Raw genomic sequence first — 19,106 nt, forward strand, 5'->3', positions numbered from 1 at the left:
TGCCCTGTCACCGCCAGTCTCCATGTTCAACTTGGTGAGAATCTCTTTGAGAGTTCTATTCATTCTCTCTAAATGTCCTGAACTTTGGGGTCTATAAGCACAATGTAACTTACAGTCAAGCCCCAGAAACCTGGCCACCTCCTGGCTTAACTAAGCAATGAAGGTTGACCCATTGTCTGACCCAATTACCTTTGGAATACCAAACCGAGGAAAAATGTCTTCCAGAATCTTTTTGGCCATGACCAGGGAGGTTTCTTTCTTTGTGGGAAAAGCTTCCACCCATCCTGAGAAAGTGTCTACAAAAACCAGGAGATATTTATTGCTGTACCTGGATGGTTTACTTTTAGTGAAATCCGCTTCCCAATGCATTCCAGGTCTAGTTCCTTGTCACTGGCCAGCAGTGACAGCTGAATACCACCTGAGAGAGGGCTGGGAGAAAGAGAGAGACAGGGTGACACAGAGAAGGACACCAAGTCTACATGCTTAGCCAGGTGTTGATTTAATGGACGTCAGGTTAACACTTAAGTAGGCAGAAAAGTACAAGCAGTTTCTCATGTAGGAGCTTTACTTGGTCAGAACATAGGAGAGCTCACTCAAGGTTACACAGAGCCTGCTGTCTGGTTACTATGGATGCACACAGTTTCTCAGGGTCAGAGCAGTCTGCTGTAGGACCACCAAGGTCAGTTTATAAGAAACTGGACTTTGGAAAATAGCCAAAGCCAATAGGCAACGTTCCACTGCTCAGAGGCCATTAACTCAAAATTTGCCATATACTCCAAAAACGCTGCCACAGTTCCTCTCAGCCACTTCCCTGGGCTCTGGAAATTCTTACCTATGTTTACACTCTGGCAAGGTTCACACGCCCTAGTCACTCACTCACTCAAGGGGATGAGGTTTAGTATTAGGGACTGGGATTGGCGGACAACTTAGGCAATTTCTTTGCCTTCAAGTGAATCCATTTATACATCTGAGTTATTAATCTCTCAGCATCTTCCTGGGGTAGAATGATCTTACCTTTGGAGTTAATCCATGCCCCCACGTCGGTGTCAAATATCCCCTCTTGTTTTTTTTTTTTTTTTGTTTGTTTTTTTTTTTTTTTTGGCCATATTAACTTTAAGTCACTTTCTGAGTAGTTTAGTCATTCTTCTCTGGGCAGTTCAGCAGTTAGTACCACCAGGACAGAGTTTCCTCTAGCAGCTGCTTTAGCCTCCCGATTGGCCATGTTATCCCCCTTTGCTGCCCTGGAAGTCCCCTTCTGCTGTCCCGGGAAATGAATAATGCTTACCTTGTCGGGCAGCAACAGGGCATTGACCAAAGCCAGAATCTCATTTTTTAATTTTTATCTCTTTACCGGCTGATGTTAGCAGGCCTCTCTGCTGATAGATGGCCCCATGTACATGGGCTGTTGGTAAGGTGAACCAACTATCAGTGTAGATGTTTGTCTTTTTACCCTTTTCCAGAGTTAATGCTTGGATTAAAACAATCGATTCAGCTCCCTGAACAGATGTGCCCTCCGGCAACGCCTGGGCCCAGAATACCTTATGTCCATTTACCACCACTGCCTCTGCCTTTCTCTTTCCGTTCTACAAAAAACTGCTCCCATCCATATAGTATGTCACCTCCGCATCAGGAATTGGTTGCTCTTTCAAGTCCTTTCGCCATCCCTGTTCCTTTGCTAGAACCTGCAAATCATGCTCCATGGTCTGGATTTCTGGATCCTACAATAAGGTGGCAGGGTTTAGCTCCATAGCCAGGGCAAGGGTGACTCTACCTTTATTCAATAGCAAAGCCTGGTATTATGTCATACAGGTGTTCTGAGCCAGCGATCAGTTGGCTGCCTTATGACACTCTCAGGGGCAAGACGAGCATAGATGGTGAGGTCCTGTCCCACAGTCAGTTTGTCTGCATCGTTTACTAGTGCCGCCACTGCTGCTATTATTCACAGGCAGGTTGGCCATCCTGCCACTGCTGAATCAAGGTTTTTGGATAGATAGGCTACTAGTCTCTTCCAGGGTCCAATTTACTGTGTTAGCATCTGTTGGCCATTCCCTGATTCTCGGCCACATAGAGATGGAAGGTTTTGGTCACAATCTGAGTACCAAAGCTGGGGCAGACATTAAGGCTTGTTTGATATTATCAAATGCAGCTTGTTCATCCTTTCCCCAGATGCAAGAATCAATGCACTTTGTAAGGGGATACAGAGGGGCTGCCATCTTGGCAAATACTTCTTTACTTAAAATTTCCCTCAGTTGTTCAGTAGTCCATGAAGGGGGAATATAAAATACAGTCTCTTTTCTAGCCTCCGATAGCCACCTCTTAACTGACCTGTTTCCTGCAGAGATGAGCATTTTTCGCCGACAGTCTATAGCCAAGGTCACCCAGCTCTTGCAACAGCTGATCTGTGGATTCAAGTAAGGTTTCTTTATAATCTGCAGCTAATAGTATATGATCCACATATCAGAAAAGAGTTACCTGGGGATTGGTGGCCCAGAAGTGTGCCAGGTCCCGGTGTAGGGCTTCAATTTTCTTTTGGGACAATTCTTGATCCAGTGTCCTTTCTCCTTGCAATAGGCATACTATTCCTTAGACAGAGGGCCCCTCTGATTTCCAGGAACTCTCTCCCTATCATTATGACTGCACTACAGTGGCCAGGATCTTAGTCAACTTTCTGTCTTGCCTCTTTTCCTTTCTCTTTCTCTCACTTCCTGCTCTTTCTGCTTTCTTTCCTCTTTCTCTTCTTCCATCTCCCAGCTGTCTAAAACCTTTTCTGCCACCTGCACTAAATCCTTCAACGACTTGTCCTGTAAACCCTTTATTTTCTGGAGCTTTCTACAAATATCTCTGGCTGACTGGTCTATAAAGATTATAGTCACCATTGGCTTACACTCATCTGAGGTAGGGTCATAGGTTGTAAACCAGCTGTATGCCTCCATCAGACATTCAAGAAAGGCTGTGGCAGATTGCCTTCTACACGCACAAAGTGTATGGTGGACTAAATAGGTGGAACCAGAGGGTCCAAGAGTGAAGTTGACACCTTCTGTAGTCTGCCACTGAAGGAGAAATTCAGAAATAATTCCAGGAGTCTTTCTGCAGGATAAGTCTACTCTTTGCCCAAATGCTTAGACTTGCAGGGTCCTAACCATATTTAGATTGTTGAAATCATACACCGGGTGACTGGAGCTCAAAGGAACTTAAGGCAGACGGCACACGCAGAGTGCAAGATCTGTTCTAGCCACGTTCCTCCTTGAGCATCAGCCAGAGCTGAATGAATGACCTTGTTAAAGTACGCAAAGACTGCTCCTGGCTTATGCCTCTTCTCCTTGCCTGATCATCAGAAGCCGAGCCTTAGACTCTCCCCTCAAACTCCTTGTGGGCCAACACAGGTGCGTACTGTGAGCTAAGCAGTGGAATTTGGGTAGAACACAAGGCCAACTGTTTCTGGAAAGGCTGCTTTAGGGTGGGATATGGGAAAATTCGCAAGAGGAAGGAAGGGTTTCACAGTTTGGAAGCAGAAGAGCGTTCCACGGTTTGGCCTGTAATTGGAGGCCTCGAGGGAGTGGGTGGGGCTTCAGGTCGGTATTTAAGGGTGAGCAGCGGACTAATTTACGCATTTGCCATAGTCTGCACTTTCCTGGGTGTTGTTCTGAGTACACACTGGAGAGGAAGAACTCCTGTCAAAGTGTCTTCAGCAGGATGGAAGATCAGGCAGATGTGGGTGGCTGCAGCACGGCAAAGACATCCCGGCGTCAAAAGACTGTTTGGCAGGCCAAGCAGAAGGAGGTCTTGCTCTCAGTTTTCGCCAAGACACCTTACCCGAGCTTCAGGACCAGGCAGGAACTGGCCAGGGAATTCGGAGTTCCAGAGTCCTCCATCCGCGTGTGGTTTCAAAACCGCAGAAACAGAACTGGCATGTCGAGGAAGACCTCAAAGCAGACCACCGCAGGCTCCAGCCATGAAGCCTCCCAACAGCCTCCTGAAAAGCTTGTCGCCAGGGTACAACAAGCAAGAGGCCCGCCCTCAGAACGGAGAAGGCCTCGAACGCGGCTTAGTCCAGCGCAGATCAGCATGCTAGTGCAAGCTTTTGAGATCTCTCCATCCCCAGACTATGCCACGAGGGTGCAACTGGCCCTGAGCACAGGTTTGCCTGAGGACACCGTCCACATATGGTTCCAGAACAGAAAGGCCAGGCAGAAAGGCCGCGCTGGAGGCAGCACAGCTAAAGGTGAGGACCTGCCTGCCTCTCCTGGCCCGGAAAGGGCTCCTGGAGCATCGTGTTGCATTGAGCAGGAGGCTTCCCGCGACAGCTTGTTGACATCGGGTTCTGCAGGAGGCCAGTGTGCAGAAGCGTTGATGTCAAGACCCGAACTCACCTTCTTCACAGAGGCCTACCCAGAATCCAGCAACTCCTGCCCTGTCCAGCTCTTCCTGGAGCAACTGGCGAGAACAGTGGAAGAGGAACAGGGACCAGCCGCTCTGGACCCAGATGTACCATGGGAGCAGATCGAACCAACACTCGAGGCTCCTCTCACAGAAGAAGAATATCAGGCTCTGTTGGACGATATTTGACCACATTGAGAACGCCCAGAATTGGGACTGTAAAACCCGGTTGCCTGGACCCTAACCTGACCATTGTCTCAGAGACTCCAGCCAGAAATAAGCTTGGACAGATGCTCAGACTTGCACCTAAGAAAGGTGCAGAGCTCTAGCGATCCTGAGTAAGTGTTGGGGAAAAGATGGAAGGCCCTGGAGGTGCGAGGAACCTCACAAGAAGACCAACAGAAACAGCTGCCCCAGCCCCCAGGGGGCTTGCAGAGACTGAGCCATCAAATAAGGAGCATGCTTGGTCTGGACCTAGGGACCCTATATACACATAGCAGGTGGGAGGTGAATCCTTGTGCTTAATGTGGGTTGCCCTATGAGGGAGGTGTTGTGGAGTGGCCCAGCGGCGGTGGAGAGTTGTTTCTAACCTGGACTTTGTTGTTTCTAACCTGGACGGTTTTGAAGGACAGTTATATAATGGTAGCTTCAGTTATTATCAAGATAAATATGTAATTTGTCTGCTGTTGTACTCTGCGTCATTAAATTATTTTTAGGCATTACTATGACCTGTTATTCTTTTCATTTGGAAGTTAATGTAAAGAGGAGATATGATTATCTTTCAAGCTGAAAAGAGGTGTGATCATGACTCTTGGTTTTTAACTTGACTGCATATGGAATTAAGCAAAACACCCAAATTAAGGACACAATTGTAAAGTACTCTTGCTTGTTTGAAATAGTCTTCTCTACTTCTCTTCTGGATCTATAAAGCTGAAAAATATAACTTTAATCCATATCTTCATACTGAAAAACCAACCACTCATCTTTGCCTCATCTTCTACTGGAAACCTATACAAGGACATGGAAGAAGGAATGTTTTACTCTTTGCCTGTTCTTTTTCGCTTTGGGAGCAAGTCTATTTCTTCATTGACTATAGAACCTTCTTCTTGAGGAGTTCTGTGTATATGAAGGTGAGTTGAGCCAACCAGCCTCATGGACTAAGCCACTGATAGATTCCTCGATTTTCCATTTTTAGGCATCCACTGTTGAATTAATTGACTCACAGATTGTAAATCATTTTCATAAATCCTTTCCTATAAAGAGAGAGTTAGAGGGAAACATAAACTATGCATATAATTATCTTTCACATAGAACTACCAAATTTTCTGCTTTTAATAATGTTATGTAATTCATTCAGAAATCACTTAAACAACAGTACTTTTCATATGAGGAGTTATAGAAAAATATTCATCATCATGCAAAGGCAAAATGCTACCTACATTTTTGGGTATATTGATGGCATAGGAATTAAATTTTTTGATGCAGTTATATTCTAAAATATCATAATTGAATTACAAGTATTTTAATTTTTTGCAGCATTTATATATAGTTTATTTTTACCTCAAATTAGTCCCTTCTTCGTCTTAATTCACTCAACACACATTATAGTGTGTTCATTTTTTATTTTCTCAGGTTACAGAGATTCTATTTTATATGGGGATGACACCATGAAAATTAACTGTTCTATGCATGACACTGCTAATACCAAAATAGCATTCAAATAATGAGTAGACTTATCCGAATCACACTAGAATTCTCAGCAGAGACTATGAAAGCCAGAAGGGCTTGGATGGATATCATGCAGACACGAAGAGACCACCGATGCCAACCCAGACTACTATACCCAGTATATATGCAGCCATCCAGCCCTACAGAAGATACTAGAAGGAAAACCCCAACCCAATAATGTGAAATACACTCCAGAAAACACATTGAGGCCCACACCATGAGGGGAAGTCCATGCCTGACACTGCCTGGATGACCATGAACCAGAGTCAAGATAACCTAGAGACACACGATATCTGTAAACATGACAGACAAAAAGTGACAATGAAAGATACTATGCTATAATCATTGATGAGTGCCTAGCCCAGTTGTCATCAGAGAGACATCACGAGGCATCTCATGGGAACAGATGCAGAGACCCTTATCCAAACACAATGATGTATCCAGGGGAACCCCACAAATGAGGGAATATGTATTGTAGGAACCAGAGATATTAAGGACACAACAAGCACATGGCCCACTGAGTCAACTGAGTTCATAGGGGATCAGAGACTGAAGGACAAAAACATAAACATTCTATGAGTCTTGTGAGCTAGGTTGTTGGCATACACCTTATGATTATTATCCTGATTTCGCTGAGGGACTTCCAACAGTGAGAATGGGGGTGTCTCTGACTCTTTTTCCTGCTTTAGCTACACTTTCTCTCCTCATGTATTGCTTTGACCAACTCTGATGTGAGGGATTGTTCCTAGTTTTATTATAACTTGCTATGCCATCACATTTTTTTTTCATTGAAAATAAAATAAATGGAAAAAAAGCAGTGGATGAAGGAGAGGTGAGCTGGGCAGAGTTGGGCAGAGTAGTGGTGGATAGATTGTGTCTGGGAGGAGTGGAGGAAGAGGAAACTGCAGTTCAGATGTAGTGCATGAAACAACAACAAAAATAAAATGCTAAAACTAAATAAACTGTCAGCACCTAGGGCTGTTGGTGAGCGCCTGCATTCCTAGCACTCAGGAAGTTAAAGGTAGGTGGATCTCTGTGCGTTCAAGCACAGGTTGTTCTATAAAGAGAGCCTGGGACAGGAAAATTGTTCAGAAAAAAAATTCTGTTTTCAAAGAAACAAAAAACTGTCAGCATTTTGTGTTTCATCTTTAGGAACTTTGTTTTATGTTCCACTTTTTTACTTTTTATTTTTTTTAATATTAGATACAGTTTATTAACTTTGTATCCAAGCTGTAGACCAGTCCCCTCATTCCCTCCCTTTCCTACCCTCCTTCCCTCATCTACTACCTACACCTTTCCAAGTCTACTGATAGGCGAGGGCTTCTGCCTGTTCCAACTGACCCTAGATTATCAGGCATCATCAGGTTTGCTGCAATGTCCTCCTCTGTGGCCTAGCAAATCTGATCCTGCCTTGTGAGGGGGGAAGTCAAAGAGCCAGCCATTGAGTTCATGTCTGTAATAGTCCCTGTTCCACTTAGTATGGTACCCACTTGGAGACAGAGCTAACATGGACTATATTTGAGCAGGGGTGCTAGGTTCTATGCGTACATTGTCCTTGGTTGGAGATACAGTCTCATAAAAGACCCCTGTGCCCTGATATATTTGGTCCTTGTGGAGTTCCTGCCCTCTCCAGGTCACACTAACTCCCCCTTTTTTTATATGATTCCCTGTGCTCTGCCCAAGGTTTGGTTATGAGTCTCAGCACCTGCTTTGATATACTACTAGGTAGAGTCTTTCCCAGGTCCTCTGTGGTAGGCTAGGGTCCTGTTTCTTGTTTTCTCCTATGTCCATCCCATTTGTCTTTCTACGTGAGGATTGATCATCTTATCCCAGGTCCTCTTTCTTGTTTATCTTTTTTATAGATTTTAGTATGTTTATCCTATATTATAGGTCTAGCCTCCAGTTAAAATCGAGTATATACCGTGTATGTCTTTCTGCTTCTGAGATACCTCACTCAGGATGATCTTTTCTAGATTGTTTGTTTGTTTGTTTCTTCATGTTTACATTTTATGACTTCTTTGAATGGTCTAGATATAAACCTGTCTGTTGCATAGCTGGAACAGTGGTTTCCCATTTTATAAGCTGCTTCACCACCTAAAGAATGGATGGCAAAAGCGTTTTAGTTTCATGTTGTTAGACCTGGAGTCTCACTGCTCAGGAGCTCAGGATTGTGCACTTCCCAGGAACACTCATAGACCACAACTTGAGGCAAAAGCAAGAGTTTTATTCCAATTTCTATAGGGTCCCCCTACAAAGACAGGAGACAGCCCTAAATATGCAAAGGACAGGGTTTTATACCTGAAATTGAAACCACTTTTGCTCTATACATTGATTGTTCAGCAAGAATAGCATGAAGATAGTTTACACCTGGTTTTAGGTAGTATACAGCTGGTTGTAGATAGTTTACAGGTGGTTGTAGATAGTTGTTCTCAGAACAGTTGACCCTTTCCTTCAAGAGTTATCTACACCTGACTTCAATTCAAATAATCACTGTTGTTTTTCTCATTCCCAGGTGGTCTCTCACCCCCCCCCCCTTTTTTGCCTCAATTTTAACCCTCAAATTGTGGATCAACCTCATGGAGAGGTTGATACTCTTTCTGGAGCATCAGGACCTGAACTGCACTTATACTTTCCCAGAAAAAGGCGAGTTCTTGTCTGAGAGTTTATTGTCCCTGATGAGTTTCAGTTTCAGCCGGTAGCTGGAGGCTTGGAGTTTCCAGGTGTTGCAGGTTGATGAAAAGCCGGCTTAACATGTGACACGTGGATTCAAGCTATGATGCCCTCTATTTTGACGGCAGTTGGCGTGGTGAGGAAGATGTAATAAGGACCCTTCAACTGAGGTTCCAGATTCTGGCTGCCATGTCACTGCACATATACCAGATCTTCAACGTGGAACTGATGGGGCACCTAAAAGGACCCAGGCACATATGCACTGCCAACCTTGCTCCAAATTTCTTTCTGAATAAGCTGCAATTCTTTCAGCCTGTACAAGTCAGATTTACCACTAGTTTTATCAAGGGGGTACCCAAGAAGAGTCAGGGAACAGAAACCCATATAGTAGTTCGAAGGGTGTTAAACCTATATGGAGAGAGTATTTCTGACCCTAAAGAGGGCCAAGGGAAGGAGCACTGCCCTGTCACCGCCAGTCTCCATGTTCAACTTGGTGAGAATCTCTTTGAGATTTCTATTCGTTCTCTCTAAATGTCCTGAACTTTGGGGTCTATAAGCACAATGTAACTTACAGTCAAGCCCCAGAAACCTGGCCACCTCCTGGCTTAACTGAGCAATGAAGGTTGACCCATTGTCTGACCCAATTACCTTTGGAATACCAAACCGAGGAAAAATGTCTTCCAGAATCTTTTTGGCCATGACCAGGGAGGTTTCTTTCTTTGTGGGAAAAGCTTCCACCCATCCTGAGAAAGTGTCTACAAAAACCAGGAGATATTTATTGCTGTACCTGGGTGGTTTACTTTCAGTGAAATCCACTTCCCAATGCATTCCAGGTCTAGTTCCTTGTCACTGGCCAGCAGTGACAGCTGAATACCACCTGAGAGAGGGCTGGGAGAAAGAGAGAGACAGGGTGACACAGAGAAGGACACCAAGTCTACATGCTTATCCAGGTGTTGATTTAATGGACGTCAGGTTAACACTTAAGTAGGCAGAAAAGTACAAGCAGTTTCTCATGTAGGAGCTTTACTTGGTCAGAACATAGGAGAGCTCACTCAAGGTTACACAGAGCCTGCTGTCTGGTTACTATGGTTGCACACAGTTTCTCAGGGTCAGAGCAGTCTGCTGTAGGACCACCAAGGTCAGTTTATAAGAAACTGGACTTTGGAAAATAGCCAAAGCCAATAGGCAGCGTTCCACTGCTCAGAGGCCATTAACTCAAAATTAGCCATATACTCCAAAAAGGCTGCCACAGTTCCTCTCAGCCACTTCCCTGGGCTCTGGAAATTCTTACCTATGTTTACACTCTGGCAAGGTTCACACGCCCTAGTCACTCACTCACTCAAGGGGGTGAGGTTTAGTATTAGGGACTGGGATTGGTGGACAACTTAGGCAATTTCTTTGCCTTCAAGTGAATCCATTTATACATCTGAGTTATTAATCTCTCAGCATCTTCCTGGGGTAGAATGATCTTACCTTTGGAGTTAATCCATGCCCCCACGTCGGTGTCAAATATCCCCTTTTTTTTTTGTTTTTTTTTTTTCCATATTAACTTTAAGTCACTTTCTGAGTAGTTTAGTCATTCTTCTCTGGGCAGTTCAGCAGTTAGTACCACCAGGACAGAGTTTCCTCTAGCAGCTGCTTTAGCCTCCCGATTGGCCATGTTATCCCCCTTTGCTGCCCTGGAAGTCCCCTTCTGCTGTCCCGGGAAATGAATAATGCTTACCTTGTCGGGCAGCAACAGGGCATTGACCAAAGCCAGAATCTCATTTTTTATTTTTTATCTCTTTACCGGCTGATGTTAGCAGGCCTCTCTGCTGATAGATGGCCCCATGTACATGGGTTGTTGGTAAGGTGAACCAACTATCAGTGTAGATGTTTGTCTTTTTACCCTTTTCCAGAGTTAATGCTTGGATTAAAACAATCAATTCAGCTCCCTGAACAGATGTGCCCTCCGGCAACGCCTGGGCCCAGAATACCTTATGTCCATTTACCACCACTGCCTCTGCCTTTCTCTTTCCGTTCTACAAAAATCTGCTCCCATCCATATAGTATGTCACCTCCGCATCAGGAATTGGTTGCTCTTTCAAGTCCTTTCGCCATCCCTGTTCCTTTGCTAGAACCTGCAAATCATGCTCCATGGTCTGGATTTCTGGATCCTACAATAAGGTGGCAGGGTTTAGCTCCATAGCCAGGGCAAGGGTGACTCTACCTTTATTCAATAGCAAAGCCTGGTATTATGTCATACAGGTGTTCGTGAGCCAGCGATCAGTTGGCTGCCTTATGACACTCTCAGGGGCAAGACGAGCATAGATGGTGAGGTCCTGTCCCACAGTCAGTTTGTCTGCATCGTTTACTAGTGCCGCCACTGCTGCTATTATTCACAGGCAGGTTGGCCATCCTGCCACTGCTGAATCAAGGTTTTTGGATAGATAGGCTACTAGTCTCTTCCAGGGTCCAATTTACTGTGTTAGCATCTGTTGGCCATTCCCTGATTCTCGGCCACATAGAGATGGAAGGTTTTGGTCACAATCTGAGTACCAAAGCTGGGGCAGACATTAAGGCTTGTTTGATATTATCAAATGCAGCTTGTTCATCCTTTCCCCAGATGCAAGAATCAATGCCCTTTGTAAGGGGATACAGAGGGGCTGCCATCTTGGCAAATACTTCTTTACTTAAAATTTCCCTCAGTTGTTCAGTAGTCCATGAAGGGGGAATATAAAATACAGTCTCTTTTCTAGCCTCCGATAGCCACCTCTTAACTGACCTGTTTCCTGCAGAGATGAGCATTTTTCGCCGACAGTCTATAGCCAAGGTCACCCAGTTCTTGCAACAGCTGATCTGTGGATTCAAGTAAGGTTTCTTTATAATCTGCAGCTAATAGTATATGATCCACATATCAGAAAAGAGTTACCTGGGGATTGGTGGCCCAGAAGTGTGCCAGGTCCCGGTGTAGGGCTTCAATTTTCTTTTGGGACAATTCTTGATCCAGTGTCCTTTCTCCTTGCAATAGGCATACTATTCCTTAGACAGAGGGCCCCTCTGATTTCCAGGAACTCTCTCCCTATCATTATGACTGCACTACAGTGGCCAGGATCTTAGTCAACTTTCTGTCTTGCCTCTTTTCCTTTCTCTTTCTCTCACTTCCTGCTCTTTCTGCTTTCTTTCCTCTTTCTCTTCTTCCATATCCCAGCTGTCTAAAACCTTTTCTGCCACCTGCACTAAATCCTTCAACGACTTGTCCTGTAAACCCTTTATTTTCTGGAGCTTTCTACAAATATCTCTGGCTGACTGGTCTATAAAGATTATAGTCACCATTGGCTTACACTCATCTGAGGTAGGGTCATAGGTTGTAAACCAGCTGTATGCCTCCATCAGACATTCAAGAAAGGCTGTGGGAGATTGCCTTCTACACGCACAAAGTGTATGGTGGATTAAATAGGTGGAACCAGAGGGTCCAAGAGTGAAGTTGACACCTTCTGTAGTCTGCCACTGAAGGAGAAATTCAGAAATAATTCCAGGAGTCTTTCTGCAGGATAAGTCTACTCTTTGCCCAAATGCTTAGACTTTCAGGGTCCTAACCATATTTAGATTGTTGAAATCATACACCGGGTGACTGGAGCTCAAAGGAACTTAAGGCAGACGGCACACGCAGAGTGCAAGATCTGTTCTAGCCACTTTCCTCCTTGAGCATCAGCCAGAGCTGAATTAATGACCTTGTTAAAGTACGCAAAGACTGCTCCTGGCTTATGCCTCTTCTCCTTGCCTGATCATCAGAAGCCGAGCCTTAGACTCTCCCCTCAAACTCCTTGTGGGCCAACACAGGTGCGTACTGTGAGCTAAGCAGTGGAATTTGGGTAGAACACAAGGCCAACTGTTTCTGGAAAGGCTGCTTTAGGGTGGGATATGGGAAAATTCGCAAGAGGAAGGAAGGGTTTCACAGTTTGGAAGCAGAAGAGCGTTCCACGGTTTGGCCTGTAATTGGAGGCCTCGAGGGAGTGGGTGGGGCTTCAGGTCGGTATTTAAGGGTGAGCAGCGGACTAATTTACGCATTTGCCATAGTCTGCACTTTCCTGGGTGTTGTTCTGAGTACACACTGGAGAGGAAGAACTCCTGTCAAAGTGTCTTCAGCAGGATGGAAGATCAGGCAGATGTGGGTGGCTGCAGCACGGCAAAGACATCCCGGCGTCAAAAGACTGTTTGGCAGGCCAAGCAGAAGGAGGTCTTGCTCTCAGTTTTCGCCAAGACACCTTATCCGAGCTTCAGGACCAGGAACTGGCCAGGGAATTCGGAGTTCCAGAGTCCTCCATCCGCGTGTGGTTTCAAAACCGCAGAAATAGAACTGGCATGTCGAGGAAGACCTCAAAGCAGACCACCGCAGGCTCCAGCCATGAAGCCTCCCAACAGCCTCCTGAAAAGCTTGTCGCCAGGGTACAACAAGCAAGAGGCCCGCCCTCAGAACGGAAAAGGCCTCGAACGCGGCTTAGTCCAGCGCAGATCAGCATGCTAGTGCAAGCTTTTGAGATCTCTCCATCCCCAGACTATGCCACGAGGGTGCAACTGGCCCTGAGCACAGGTTTGCCTGAGGACACCGTCCACATATGGTTCCAGAACAGAAAGGCCAGGCAGAAAGGCCGCGCTGGAGGCAGCACAGCTAAAGGTGAGGACCTGCCTGCCTCTCCTGGCCCGGAAAGGGCTCCTGGAGCATCGTGTTGCATTGAGCAGGAGGCTTCCCGCGACAGCTTGTTGACATCGGGTTCTGCAGGAGGCCAGTGTGCAGAAGCGTTGATGTCAAGACCCGAACTCACCTTCTTCACAGAGGCCTACCCAGAATCCAGCAACTCCTGCCCTGTCCAGCTCTTCCTGGAGCAACTGGCGAGAACAGTGGAAGAGGAACAGGGACCAGCCGCTCTGGACCCAGATGTACCATGGGAGCAGATCGAACCAACACTCGAGGCTCCTCTCACAGAAGAAGAATATCAGGCTCTGTTGGACGATATTTGACCACATTGAGAACGCCCAGAATTGGGACTGTAAAACCCGGTTGCCTGGACCCTAACCTGACCATTGTCTCAGAGACTCCAGCCAGAAATAAGCTTGGACAGATGCTCAGACTTGCACCTAAGAAAGGTGCAGAGCTCTAGCGATCCTGAGTAAGTGTTGGGGAAAAGATGGAAGGCCCTGGAGGTGCGAGGAACCTCACAAGAAGACCAACAGAAACAGCTGCCCCAGCCCCCAGGGGGCTTGCAGAGACTGAGCCATCAAATAAGGAGCATGCTTGGTCTGGACCTAGGGACCCTATATACACATAGCAGGTGGGAGGTGAATCCTTGTGCTTAATGTGGGTTGCCCTATGAGGGAGGTGTTGTGGAGTGGCCCAGCGGCGGTGGAGAGTTGTTTCTAACCTGGACTTTGTTGTTTCTAACCTGGACGGTTTTGAAGGACAGTTATATAATGTTAGCTTCAGTTATTATCAAGATAAATATGTAATTTGTCTGCTGTTGTACTCTGCGTCATTAAATTATTTTTAGGCATTACTATGACCTGTTATTCTTTTCATTTGGAAGTTAATGTAAAGAGGAGATATGATTATCTTTCAAGCTGAAAAGAGGTGTGATCATGACTCTTGGTTTTTAACTTGACTGCATATGGAATTAAGCAAAACACCCAAATTAAGGACACAATTGTAAAGTACTCTTGCTTGTTTGAAATAGTCTTCTCTACTTCTCTTCTGGATCTATAAAGCTGAAAAATATAACTTTAATCCATATCTTCATACTGCAAAACCAACCACTCATCTTTGCCTCATCTTCTACTGGAAACCTATACAAGGACATGGAAGAAGGAATGTTTTACTCTTTGCCTGTTCTTTTTCGCTTTGGGAGCAAGTCTATTTCTTCATTGACTATAGAACCTTCTTCTTGAGGAGTTCTGTGTATATGAAGGTGAGTTGAGCCAACCAGCCTCATGGATTAAGCCACTGATAGATTCCTCGATTTTCCATTTTTAGGCATCCACTGTTGAATTAATTGACTCACAGATTGTAAATCATTTTCATAAATCCTTTCCTATAAAGAGAGAGTTAGAGGGAAACATAAACTATGCATATAATTATCTTTCACATAGAACTACCAAATTTTCTGCTTTTAATAATGTTATGTAATTCATTCAGAAATCACTTAAACAACAGTACTTTTCATATGAGGAGTTATAGAAAAATATTCATCATCATGCAAAGGCAAAATGCTACCTACATTTTTGGGTATATTGATGGCATAGGAATTAAATTTTTTGATGCAGTTATATTCTAAAATATCATAATTGAATTACAAGTATTTTAATTTTTTGCAGCATTTATATATAGTTTATTTTTACCTCAAATTAGTCCCTTCTTCGTCTTAATTCACTCAACACACATTATAGTGTGTTCATTTTTTATTTTCTCAGGTTACAGAGATTCTATTTTATATGGGGATGACACCATGAAAATTAACTGTTCTATGCATGACACTGCTAATACCAAAATAGCATTCAAATAATGAGTAGACCTATCCGAATCACACTAGAATTCTCAGCAGAGACTATGAAAGCCAGAAGGGCTTGGATGGATATCATGCAGACACGAAGAGACCACCGATGCCAACCCAGACTACTATACCCAGTATATATGCAGCCATCCAGCCCTACAGAAGATACTAGAAGGAAAACCCCAACCCAATAATGTGAAATACACTCCAGAAAACACATTGAGGCCCACACCATGAGGGGAAGTCCATGCCTGACACTGCCTGGATGACCATGAACCAGAGTCAAGATAACCTAGAGACACACGATATCTGTAAACATGACAGACAAAAAGTGACAATGAAAGATACTATGCTATAATCATTGATGAGTGCCTAGCCCAGTTGTCATCAGAGAGACATCACGAGGCATCTCATGGGAACAGATGCAGAGACCCTTATCCAAACACAATGATGTATCCAGGGGAACCCCACAAATGAGGGAATATGTATTGTAGGAACCAGAGATATTAAGGACACAACAAGCACATGGCCCACTGAGTCAACTGAGTTCATAGGGGATCAGAGACTGAAGGACAAAAACATAAACATTCTATGAGTCTTGTGAGCTAGGTTGTTGGCATACACCTTATGATTATTATCCTGATTTCGCTGAGGGACTTCCAACAGTGAGAATGGGGGTGTCTCTGACTCTTTTTCCTGCTTTAGCTACACTTTCTCTCCTCATGTATTGCTTTGACCAACTCTGATGTGAGGGATTGTTCCTAGTTTTATTATAACTTGCTATGCCATCACATTTTTTTTTTCATTGAAAATAAAATAAATGGAAAAAAAGCAGTGGATGAAGGAGAGGTGAGCTGGGCAGAGTTGGGCAGAGTAGTGGTGGATAGATTGTGTCTGGGAGGAGTGGAGGAAGAGGAAACTGCAGTTCAGATGTAGTGCATGAAACAACAACAAAAATAAAATGCTAAAACTAAATAAACTGTCAGCACCTAGGGCTGTTGGTGAGCACCTGCATTCCTAGCACTCAGGAAGTTAAAGGTAGGTGGATCTCTGTGCGTTCAAGCACAGGTTGTTCTATAAAGAGAGCCTGGGACAGGAAAATTGTTCAGAAAAAAAATTCTGTTTTCAAAGAAACAAAAAACTGTCAGCATTTTGTGTTTCATCTTTAGGAACTTTGTTTTATGTTCCACTTTTTTACTTTTTATTTTTTTTAATATTAGATACAGTTTATTAACTTTGTATCCAAGCTGTAGACCAGTCCCCTCATTCCCTCCCTTTCTTACCCTCCTTCCCTCATCTACTACCTACACCTTTCCAAGTCTACTGATAGGCGAGGGCTTCTGCCTGTTCCAACTGACCCTAGATTATCAGGCATAATCAGGTTTGCTGCAATGTCCTCCTCTGTGGCCTAGCAAATCTGATCCTGCCTTGTGAGGGGGGAAGTCAAAGAGCCAGCCATTGAGTTCATGTCTGTAATAGTCCCTGTTCCACTTAGTATGGTACCCACTTGGAGACAGAGCTAACATGGACTATATTTGAGCAGGGGTGCTAGGTTCTATGCGTACATTGTCCTTGGTTGGAGATACAGTCTCATAAAAGACCCCTGTGCCCTGATATATTTGGTCCTTGTGGAGTTCCTGCCCTCTCCAGGTCACACTAACTCCCCCTTTTTTTATATGATTCCCTGTGCTCTGCCCAAGGTTTGGTTATGAGTCTCAGCACCTGCTTTGATATACTACTAGGTAGAGTCTTTCCCAGGTCCTCTGTGGTAGGCTAGGGTCCTGTTTCTTGTTTTCTCCTATGTCCATCCCATTTGTCTTTCTACGTGAGGATTGATCATCTTATCCCAGGTCCTCTTTCTTGTTTATCTTTTTATAGATTTTAGTATGTTTATCCTATATTATAGGTCTAGCCTCCACTTAAAATCGAGTATATACCGTGTATGTCTTTCTGCTTCTGAGATACCTCACTCAGGATGATCTTTTCTAGATTGTTTGTTTGTTTGTTTCTTCATGTTTACATTTTATGACTTCTTTGAATGGTCTAGATATAAACCTGTCTGTTGCATAGCTGGAACAGTGGTTTCCCATTTTATAAGCTGCTTCACCACCTAAAGAATGAATGGCAAAAGCGTTTTAGTTTCATGTTTTTAGACCTGGAGTCTCACTGCTCAGGAGCTCAGGATTGTGCACTTCCCACGAACACTCATAGACCACAACTTGAGGCAAAAGCAAGAGTTTTATTCCAATTTCTATAGGGTCCCCCTACAAAGACAGGAGACAGCCCTAAATATGCAAAGGACAGGGTTTTATACCTGAAATTGAAACCACTTTTGCTCTATACATTGATTGTTCAGCAAGAATAGCATGAAGATAGTTTACACCTGGTTTTAGGTAGTATACAGCTGGTTGTAGATAGTTTACAGGTGGTTGTAGATAGTTGTTCTCAGAACAGTTGACCCTTTCCTTCAAGAGTTATCTACACCTGACTTCAATTCAAATAATCACTGTTGTTTTTCTCATTCCCAGGTGGTCTCTCACCCCCCACTTTTTTGCCACAATTTTAACCCTAAAATTGTGGATCAACCTCATGGAGAGGTTGATACTCTTTCTGGAGCATCAGGACCTGAACTGCACTTATACTTTCCCAGAAAAAGGCGAGTTCTTGTCTGAGAGTTTATTGTCCCTGATGAGTTTCAGTTTCAGCCGGTAGCTGGAGGCTTGGAGTTTCCAGGTGTTGCAGGTTGATGAAAAGCCGGCTTAACATGTGACACGTGGATTCAAGCTATGATGCCCTCTATTTTGACGGCAGTTGGCGTGGTGAGGAAGATGTAATAAGGACCCTTCAACTGAGGTTCCAGATTCTGGCTGCCATGTCACTGCACATATACCAGATCTTCAACGTGGAACTGATGGGGCACCTAAAAGGACCCAGGCACATATGCACTGCCAACCTTGCTCCAAATTTCTTTCTGAATAAGCTGCAATTCTTTCAGCCTGTACAAGTCAGATTTACCACTAGTTTTATCAAGGGGGTACCCAAGAAGAGTCAGGGAACAGAAACCCATATAGTAGTTCGAAGGGTGTTAAACCTATATGGAGAGAGTATTTCTGACCCTAAAGAGGGCCAAGGGAAGGAGCACTGCCCTGTCACCGCCAGTCTCCATGTTCAACTTGGTGAGAATCTCTTTGAGATTTCTATTCGTTCTCTCTAAATGTCCTGAACTTTGGGGTCTATAAGCACAATGTAACTTACAGTCAAGCCCCAGAAACCTGGCCACCTCCTGGCTTAACTGAGCAATGAAGGTTGACCCATTGTCTGACCCAATTACCTTTGGAATACCAAACCGAGGAAAAATGTCTTCCAGAATCTTTTTGGCCATGACCAGGGAGGTTTCTTTCTTTGTGGGAAAAGCTTCCACCCATCCTGAGAAAGTGTCTTCAAAAACCAGGAGATATTTATTGCTGTACCTGGGTGGTTTACTTTCAGTGAAATCCACTTCCCAATGCATTCCAGGTCTAGTTCCTTGTCACTGGCCAGCAGTGACAGCTGAATACCACCTGAGAGAGGGCTGGGAGAAAGAGAGAGACAGGGTGACACAGAGAAGGACACCAAGTCTACATGCTTATCCAGGTGTTGATTTAATGGACGTCAGGTTAACACTTAAGTAGGCAGAAAAGTACAAGCAGTTTCTCATGTAGGAGCTTTACTTGGTCAGAACATAGGAGAGCTCACTCAAGGTTACACAGAGCCTGCTGTCTGGTTACTATGGTTGCACACAGTTTCTCAGGGTCAGAGCAGTCTGCT

Source organism: Meriones unguiculatus, assembly GCF_030254825.1.
Source record: "Meriones unguiculatus strain TT.TT164.6M chromosome 13 unlocalized genomic scaffold, Bangor_MerUng_6.1 Chr13_unordered_Scaffold_50, whole genome shotgun sequence".
NCBI classification, from domain to species: Eukaryota; Metazoa; Chordata; class Mammalia; order Rodentia; family Muridae; genus Meriones; species Meriones unguiculatus.